Source organism: Taudactylus pleione, unplaced genomic scaffold (assembly GCF_031769625.1).
Source record: "Taudactylus pleione unplaced genomic scaffold, aTauple2 ptg000183l, whole genome shotgun sequence".
Taxonomy (NCBI): Eukaryota; Metazoa; Chordata; class Amphibia; order Anura; family Myobatrachidae; genus Taudactylus; species Taudactylus pleione.
In genome coordinates, this window is record NW_028284585.1 from 5718154 (window position 1) to 5727225 (window position 9072).

General features: G+C 41.4%; 1 pseudogene; it reads right to left on the bottom strand.

The window, feature by feature from the left end:
• Window positions 1-3830: 3830 nt before the first annotated feature.
• LOC148519763 (5S ribosomal RNA) lies at window positions 3831-3949 on the bottom strand (annotated as a pseudogene).
• Between the last annotated feature and the right edge of the window lie 5123 nt (window positions 3950-9072).

Below are 9072 nucleotides of genomic sequence, written 5' to 3' on the forward strand. Positions count from 1 at the left end.
TATATATAAGATTAGGCACTAGGGGGAGGTTAGGGCTAGGCGGTGTCGGTATCCTAACCCTGTCGAGATGCCGGCATCCTAACTCTGTCTGGATGCCGGCATCGGGATTCTGACTGCCAGGTTCCCGAGCACCGGCATCCTGTACCAAACCCGAGTGTATGTATGTATGTATGTATATATATATATATATATATATATATATATATATATATATATCTCATCTGTGGTCGGCACTCTGGTCAACTTCCAAAATTATTCTCAGGACCATCTTTTTAATATCAACTTTTCAGAACTCGTTTATTTGGTTCTTTCTTCAGGATGCCACCCGTGCATGATGATATGTTATTATTACCCTCAATCGGAGGGTTAAAGTGGAGGGCACCAGGTTGCAATTATTATTCACAAGAAAAGGGGCAAGCAAAAGAGGGCCAGCTCATTGTAGTCACATATTATATATATATAATTATATATATATATATATATATATAAAGTCCTTAGTGCTCGGCACTCCACAGTTCAATAACTAGCATTGCCCGGTGCCTTTACCAAATAGTTATTCAAAATACGGAGGGGACAGGACGGCACTCAAAGCTTAAACATATATGGAAAAAAAGCAGAAACTTCAACTGCACAGTGAGTTGTTAAGGTTTCAGAGCTATGCTCTTTTATCAAGACCTTGAACGCACCAGAGAGCTCAGCAACACCAAAAGACCCGGAAGACCACGGAAAACAACTGTGGTGGATGACAAAAGAATTATTTCCCTGGTGAAGAAAAACCCCTTCACAGCAGTTGGCCAAATAAAGAACACTCTCCAGGAGGTAGATGTATATGTGTCAAAGTCAACAATCAAGAGAAGACTTCACAAGAGTGAATATAGAGGGTTCACTACAAGATGAAAACCATTGGTGAGCCACAAAAACAGGAAGACCAGATTAGAGTTTGCCAAACAACATCTAAAAAAGCCATTACAGTTCTGGAACAACATCCTATGGGAAGAAAAGAGAAGGAAAGGAACTGCTCATGATCCAAAACATACCACCTCATCAGTGAAGCATGGTGGTGGTAGTGTCATGGCGTGGGCATGTATGGCTGCCAATGGAACTGGTTCCCTTGTATTTATTGATGATGTGACTGCTGACAAAAGCAGCAGAATGAATTCTGAAGTGTTTTGGGCAATATTATATGCTCATATTCTGTCAAATACTTCAGAACTCATTGGATGGCGCTTCACAGTGCAGATGGACAATGACTCGAAGCATACTGCAAAAGCAAACAAAGAGTTTTTTAAGGCTAAAAAGTGGAATGTTATGCAATGGCCAAGTCAATCCCATGACCTGAATCCGATTGAGCATGCATTTCACTTGATGAAGACAAAACTGAAGGGAAAATGCCCCAAGAACAAGCAGGAACTGAAGACATTTGCAGTAGAGGCCTGGCAGAGCATCACCAGGGATGAAACCCAGCGTCTGGTGATGTCTATGCGTTCCAGACTTCAGGCTGTAATTGCCTGCAAAGGATTTGCAACGAAGTATTAAAAAGTGAAAGTTAGATTTAGGATTGTTTAGTTTGTCCCATTACTTTTGGCCCCTTATAAAGTGGGAGGCACATATAGAAACTGTTGTAATTTCTACACCATTCACCTGATTTGGATGTAATTACCCTCAAATTAAATCTGAAAGTCTACAGTTAAATCACATCTTGTTTGCTTCATTTCAAAGCCATTGTGGTGGTGAATAGAGGCTAAAATATGAAAATTCTGTCAATGTCCCAATATTTATGGACCTGACTGTATATATATATATATAATTATATGTATATGTGTTTATAGCTGTATATAATTTTTATTTGCTAATTATACAATCTTTATTCTATTTTTTTTTTTTAAATTACTTTTTATTTCATTCTTTTTTGTTGAACCCGCTGGAAGCTATGTGTAAGTGGCTTTCTACTGCTGCCAGCCTGTAGCATCATGGAGCTAAGCATTACTCAGCTGTCCTGGCTTTGTTTATATGTTAAATTGAGTTGATAGAAGATTTTCTATCTCTGCAATGAGCATTGTCAGAAAATATTTAATACTGTCCCAAACTATAGATATACCCCTAAGATGGAGTGGAAGGAGAAGGGGGGGGTGGAAACTGGAACTGTGCCTAGAGCCCTTTGGGGCCTAAATCTGGCTCTGGGACTGACAAATTGGTGACATTGTTGCAAAGTGCTGGTTCTATCTAGACAAAGTGAGAAAACATAATACTTAGGTGTAATAACAAATGACGTATTGAAGATGCTTATCATTCCGTATATATTTAGAAAATGTGTCTATTTTACTGGTTCAAAGCACAACACAGCCATATATTAGAAAAAAACACATTTTATCTACAAAATGTGCAAGCATGGTCAAACAATGTACTTGTTAAGAAAGACTTTGAGTAGTATTTCTTAAAGTACTGTATAACTTGTATAGAAAATAATGAAATGTAAAATGTAATCAATTGCAATATATGTGTATATATATATATATATATATATATATATATATATGTGTGTGTGTATGTATATACGTATAAATATATATGTATATATATATAATTTATTTTTTTATAGTACAAATATTGGGCTAAAGTGACCTCCGTTGTCACGGTATTGTAAGGTATGACTGATAGATATTTTAAAGATAATAGACATCCATTTTATTACTTTTAAAAACCATTCATAAAATAGGCAATAAAATGACAGGAAAAATAAATGGACACTTTCAAATTGCACAACAGGTTCAATAAAACAACTTTGGAGCAAAGTAGCACTAAAATGGCGAGTGGTAAAATGTTACTAAAAAACACAAATAAGAATAAAACAAAAATAATCCCAATGCGATTTGTCTAGTGGACTTCTTCAAGGGGGTGCCAGGCTCATGTTTATACCTAGACCAAATATGGAAATGATGATGACATCACTTCCTGTTTGGAATCAACCATGATGGGTTTAGTCAAAAACAGCAATAAAAGCCAGAGATATTCTGTAGCAAATTAAAATGTAGCTGATACATTGAAGTTAAAATGGTTATAAGTCAATATTAGTACAGAGAAAGAGGACTTCCTGTCCTCTATGCAGGGAGTTGCACATCCGCCTCACTCCCGGCATCCACTGTTTGGTACTGCGTATGTGCCGACTTCTATTGATACCTCCTGATTCCAGCATCAACTGGAATGCAAGTGACATGCACCTTGTTTCCTGTGGTGTGCTTCCTGTAGTTTGTGGTCCAGAGGCACGGTTGCAGGAGCGTTAGCCATCTTTATGGAGCTCAAACCAGTGTACATGGTTTCTTTAAAGTGCTTAAGGAGCCGGTGGCCAGTTTTGGTAAGGTATATTGATGAATCATTTTCCCAGTCATATATATAATAGGGGAAAATGGTATCAGAATATAGCACAAAATATAGCCAAATGAATGGTGCAATACATCATATGGAGAGACTAAGGGGTAAATTTACTAAGATGGGAGTTCTATTTAAGAAGTGATGTTGCCCAACTAGCAACCAATCAGATTCTACTTCTCATTTATCTACCACATTCTAGAAGATAATACCTGGAATCTGATTTGTTGCTATGGGCAACATCACTTCTTAATAGAACTTCCGTCTTAGTAAATTTACACCTAAGGGGGCAATCTTAAATAATGAAAAGGAGAGAAACTTTAGCACATATGTAAGATCTAAAGGGTGAACATATATAGTATATGTTGAATATGTAAAAATTATCTCAGATCTTAGAGTAAAAGTGATCTGTTGAACATGCATATTGAATGTGTATGCACATAATGGTGTTCACAATATACAAATTCTTACAGCACCTGGTATTCCAAGGTGGTCTACCATTCCAGTACTACCCAGGCCCAGCACTGCTTAACTTCCAAGATCAGACCAGATTGAACATATCCAGTGTGGTGTGGCTATAGTATGCGGAATTTTGGTGAGAAAGGGCACAAAACATGGATCAAAATATGCAGCACCTTAAAGTTATAAAAAAGAAGCTATTTTGTAGCATTCATTAAATCCATTGGGGTGCAAGGTCTTTAGTTCTAAAATACAGTACATCTCTTTACTGGAAAGTAGATTGGAGCGATGACCTCCTGGTTCAACGAGAGATAAAAGTTCAATCGCCTTAAATGATAGTTCCTCAGCGTCAGATTTACAGTATGGCACATCATGAAATGTTTAGATATTGCATGAGTCTATTCTTAATGTTTCTGATATGTTCTTGGATCCTCAGTTTGAGTGGTCTCTTTGTCTTGCCAGTATATTTCAGTTCACTTGGGCATTTCAATATATAAATAACAGAAGATGTATTGCAATTCATAAAGTGTTGGATTTTGTACTCCTTAGTTAAATCGGTGTTGTTTAATTTTTTTCTGTTAGGGTGCAGATGTTTACAGGTATTGCATTTGAAACAGACTGTGCATTTAGGTAGAACAGATGTTTGTTCCCAAATTGATCTGATCATGCTTGGTGCTAGAAGATCTTTCAAGTTCTTGGATTTCCTGAAGACCAGTTGTGGTGGTGCTTGGAGTAAATCTTTCAGAACAGGGTCCATAGTTAGAAGGTTCTGGTGATCTTTAAGGGACTTCCTTATAATATATTCATGCCTAACACAATTGGTGACAAATTTAGCATACTCTTCTTTCTCCTCCTTGGTGCTGCACTTCAACTGTTCTGTTATATCAAGTTGCTTGGTTATATCTAAAGCTCCATTTAGTATATGGGTAGGGTACCCCTTATCCTTAAACCTGTCCATATATATCTATAATAGTTGTTTACAATCTTCAGGTTTCTTACAGTTTCTTTTTATCCGGTGAAACTGTGAATATATATATATATATATATATATATATATATAGAGCAAAAGGACTGGCACTCAGTGCTACTGGATATTGGAGGTATAATGGAAGGGTGCCTTCAGTGGGTGTAGTCGTAGGTAGTAGAATAAAACTGCAGCACTCCCAGAAAATGCGTAGAAAGTGTTTGTATTTGGCAAGAAGCTGTCGACGTTTCAGAGTGATGCTCTTTTTTCAAGGCAGCCATATACATCAAACATATACAAAAATAACAAACAAAGTGACAAGCAGGGTTACATAACTTCTTACCTTAAATAGGTGGTTAGGTTCACTGGCCTGTGGCAGACTGGGAAGTGCGCGTCCACGCCAGGGCCATAGTCCCGTTGAATGACATCTGCCCGCCGCGACATGGTTGCCTGGCAACAGAAGACAGAGTCTCACAGCATCTCTCCGGTCTGCAAAACAGACCGCAGCGATATTAAAATATTCATATGCACCACACAACACATTCAACTCAGCACCCACCGCCCAGGGGCACTGGCGATAGCCCCGGGGTATCAGCCTGGGGTGCCCTGAGGAGGGAGACCCATTTATTTGGGGGTCCCCAACTACCCAGGGATTCCTGGCCTGGGCTGACTAGCGTTCAGGGGTGATGCTGCAGCTGGGGGGCCCAGTGAAAGGGCTCCCCTGGCTGTGGCATCACCCCCCCCCCCACTAGCAGGAGTCCGGTGCTGGTTCTGGGAAATACAGGGGGCCCTATGCACTTTTCCCCCTGTATTTTCAGAACCAGCACCGGCTCAGAGCACTGTGCTGGTTGTGCTAAATACGGCAGACCCCTACGTCATTTGCTGGGCATTATTGCCCACTGCCACCTTTAGTCCACCTGTAAAAAAATATTAAAATACAACACACTTTAATATTGTAATATTTTATTTTACAGGCCTTCATCTGGGGGATAGTGGCCTTTAAGCTCTTTTAGGTGGCTGCCACCACCCCAGGGCTTAGGCCTATTCGCCTGGTGGGCACCAACCTGCCAGGGGTTTGCATCTTTACCTAGTGGGCGGCAGCCTCTGTCATCTCTTTTTCATGGCTGCAACCCACATGGACTACCGGCATCTTCGCCTGGCGGGCACCAACCCACCAGGGCTGGGGTGTCTTTGCCTAGTGGGTGGCAGCATGTGTTAGCTTTTAATGGCTGCCTCCCACTAGGACTTCTGGTGACTTCGCCTGGTGGGTGCCAACCCGCCAGGGCTTCGGCGTCTTCACCTGGTGGGCACCAACCCGCCAGGGCTTTGACGTCTTCACCTAGTGGGCGGCAGCCTGTGTTAGCTCTTTTTCATGGCTGCCTCCCACTAGGACTTCCGGCGTTTTCACCTGGCGGATGCCAACCCGCCAGGGCTTCTGCATATTCGCCTGATGGGCACCAACCCGCCAGGGCTTTGGCATCTTCACCTAGTGGGCAGCAGCCTGTGTCAGCTCTTTTACTTGGCTGCTGAAAACTAGGACTTCAGCGTCTTCGCCTGGCGGGCACCAACCAGTTTAGGGCATCGGCATCTTTGCCTGGCAGACGCCAACCTGCCAGGGCTTTGATGTCTTCACCTATTGGACAGCAGCCTGTGTCAGCTCTTTTTCATTGCTGCCACCTACCAGGATTTCTGTTGTCTTCACCTGGCAGGCGCCAACCCACAACCGCCGCCGACACCTGCCCCACCGCCGACACCCGTGATCCACAGCCCCACCACCAACACCCTGCGGCCCGCCGCCGACACCACCGCCGCTGATGTCCCCGCTGCCACTGATGTCCCTGCCGCTGCATCCATGTCCCCACCGCTGCTACCATTACCCGCTATCCAGCACCCGCTATCACCCGCAAACGATGGCCATCTTGCTGCACCCAAGTGAAGCCACTATGACGACACCTGCTGGAGGCTTCTACTGAGGCTGCGCAACAAGTTGAAAGGTCCTTTCTTTATAATGGCGCATTCTTGAGGTAATAGTTTAAAAATTGAACCCCAAAAGCACGTACCCTGACACAATAGCTACCTAATAAAACAAACCCCAAGTCTAAGTTCCACCCCTACCCTGATTTTTGCCTTCCCAAAAATCCCCCATAGACTATAGTAGAAAAGGGTTCCTAATTGAGAATATCAGAAAAATTTGACAGTTGGAGCTTTAGATTACTCCCATGTCCTCATTTTTTATGTTTTAGCCCTGAAATTTGGCTTGCAGCACCCAGTGACAGCTCTACCCGGCCATGCCAAATTTCAGATCCTTATGAGGTATAGCTCCTTAAACACCCTGCCCCCCCTTCAGAATTCTCTATGGAGAAATCCATTTTTTTAGATGGAGCCTTAATATAAGGGAACAACTGTGCCCTTATAATATATATTTTTTTAACAAATGTTTGTTCTCATAGGATAGCAGTGCCAAAATTCACCATATAAACACTGCATTACAGTACAATGATTTTTCCAAGCACATATTGCCTAACAATAATGTTGAAGTCAGTGACATTTAAGTAAACTGTCATTGTTAATATTTTACTGCATAGAACAGAGATATGTGGTGGCAAATTCTGCCTTTTTATAAATATAGGACATTCCCGTTGATTAATATTTTTGAGTGTCATAGGTACATAAAAAAATTATTTTAATATTTTCATCAAGTTCAGCATTCCACTAAGATCCAGTTTGGGATTGGGAGGGCACATTTATGATAATTTTACTAGCGTTTCATTCAAGCCTTTGCTTAATGGCTTTTCAATAAAAAATCCTAGATTATATCACCAAAGTGTGCACAGGAACTAAAATCATGTTGCTTCTAGTTAATCCTCAGCTCCATCACAACAGAATCACAAATGTCTTGGGACAGTCATAAAATAATATTTTTTAGGATCACTTACTAAAGGCAGCTCTTTGCATAAATTATACATGTAACAAGACTATACCCTTTGACACCATTAAGATTACCTGTATAATTCTATGGCCCATTTATCAACAAGCAGGAGTGTAATACGAGTAATATGAATCCCTTCGAAAACATCTGCATTTTAGCATTATCATTGGACTTGATTTGCTCATCAAATAGCAATATACAATCTCCCAGAATAAAAGTATAGACTGCACTAGTGCAATATTTGGAAATATGAAAATGCAAATGACAAGGAAGCTTGTGTACTGTACAGCCATATATATTGTACCTAGAGTAAACATGGTCATTTTAGTTTTAGTCTGCAGGTGTCTTAAGTGAGGTTCTTATGAGAAAGATGTTTTCACAGCAATGTGCACACAAAACAAGAATACAGTGATATCCTCATTTCGTATGAAGATTATACAAATTGCACACCCCTGCGGCCCCCCCCCTCCACATACTCCCAGCCCCCGGGCCTCCATCCGATCGCAACCCCCAGTGGTCACCCACATATAGAGCACAAGTGGGGGGTCCAGGGGTCCGATGATGCAATTGATGGTGAATTGTGTCATTGTAGCCCTGCCCCCCTAAACCTGTGTTATCAGCACTGTATAGCAGGGGTCAGCGCCACGATGATGCAATCATGCCATCATGCCCCCCTGAACTGCCTACTTTCTGGACCACCACACCCTCTCTCTGCCGTTCTGGCTGCTCCTTTCCGGAGGAGGGGGCAGCACAGTAAGCAAGTATGAGTAATGGTCATTTTTGAAACTGTAGAAGTGCAGCTTTTGGATATGACTTTTCTAAGTGTATAATAATAACTAATCACATTCATAGTGCAAAGATGTCCACCCTTTGTAAAGAGCAACTTTCATCAGGAAAATGTATGCACATGTCTACACAATAGCACTGATGTGCACATTTGCCTTTCACTGATGATAAATACCCCTGTGTCATCATAGCCATGTTCAACCTGAGGACAGTCATATTACATGCAAATGGAATGTAAAACATCAACATTTAGATTAAGGGCCTGATTCAGATTTGGTGCACTGCAGGTGGGATAGATTTAAAACGTGCAAAGAAAAATATAGATTTGGGAGGGGTGGGTCCAAACTGAAATCTAAATTGCAGTGTAGAAATAAAGCTATTCAGCATTTGTGCACTACATGCAAAAGCAGCCAATAATTACCCCCACATGCAAAAAACTAAATATGTACAGATCTGCCCAGCTATTTTGTTGCTCATGGCGTGGCGTGAATCGCGCCACGGACTTGTGGCGTGGTGTGCAGGCATCTGAGTCGCGCCATGGACTTGTGGAATACCGTGGTATTCTTCA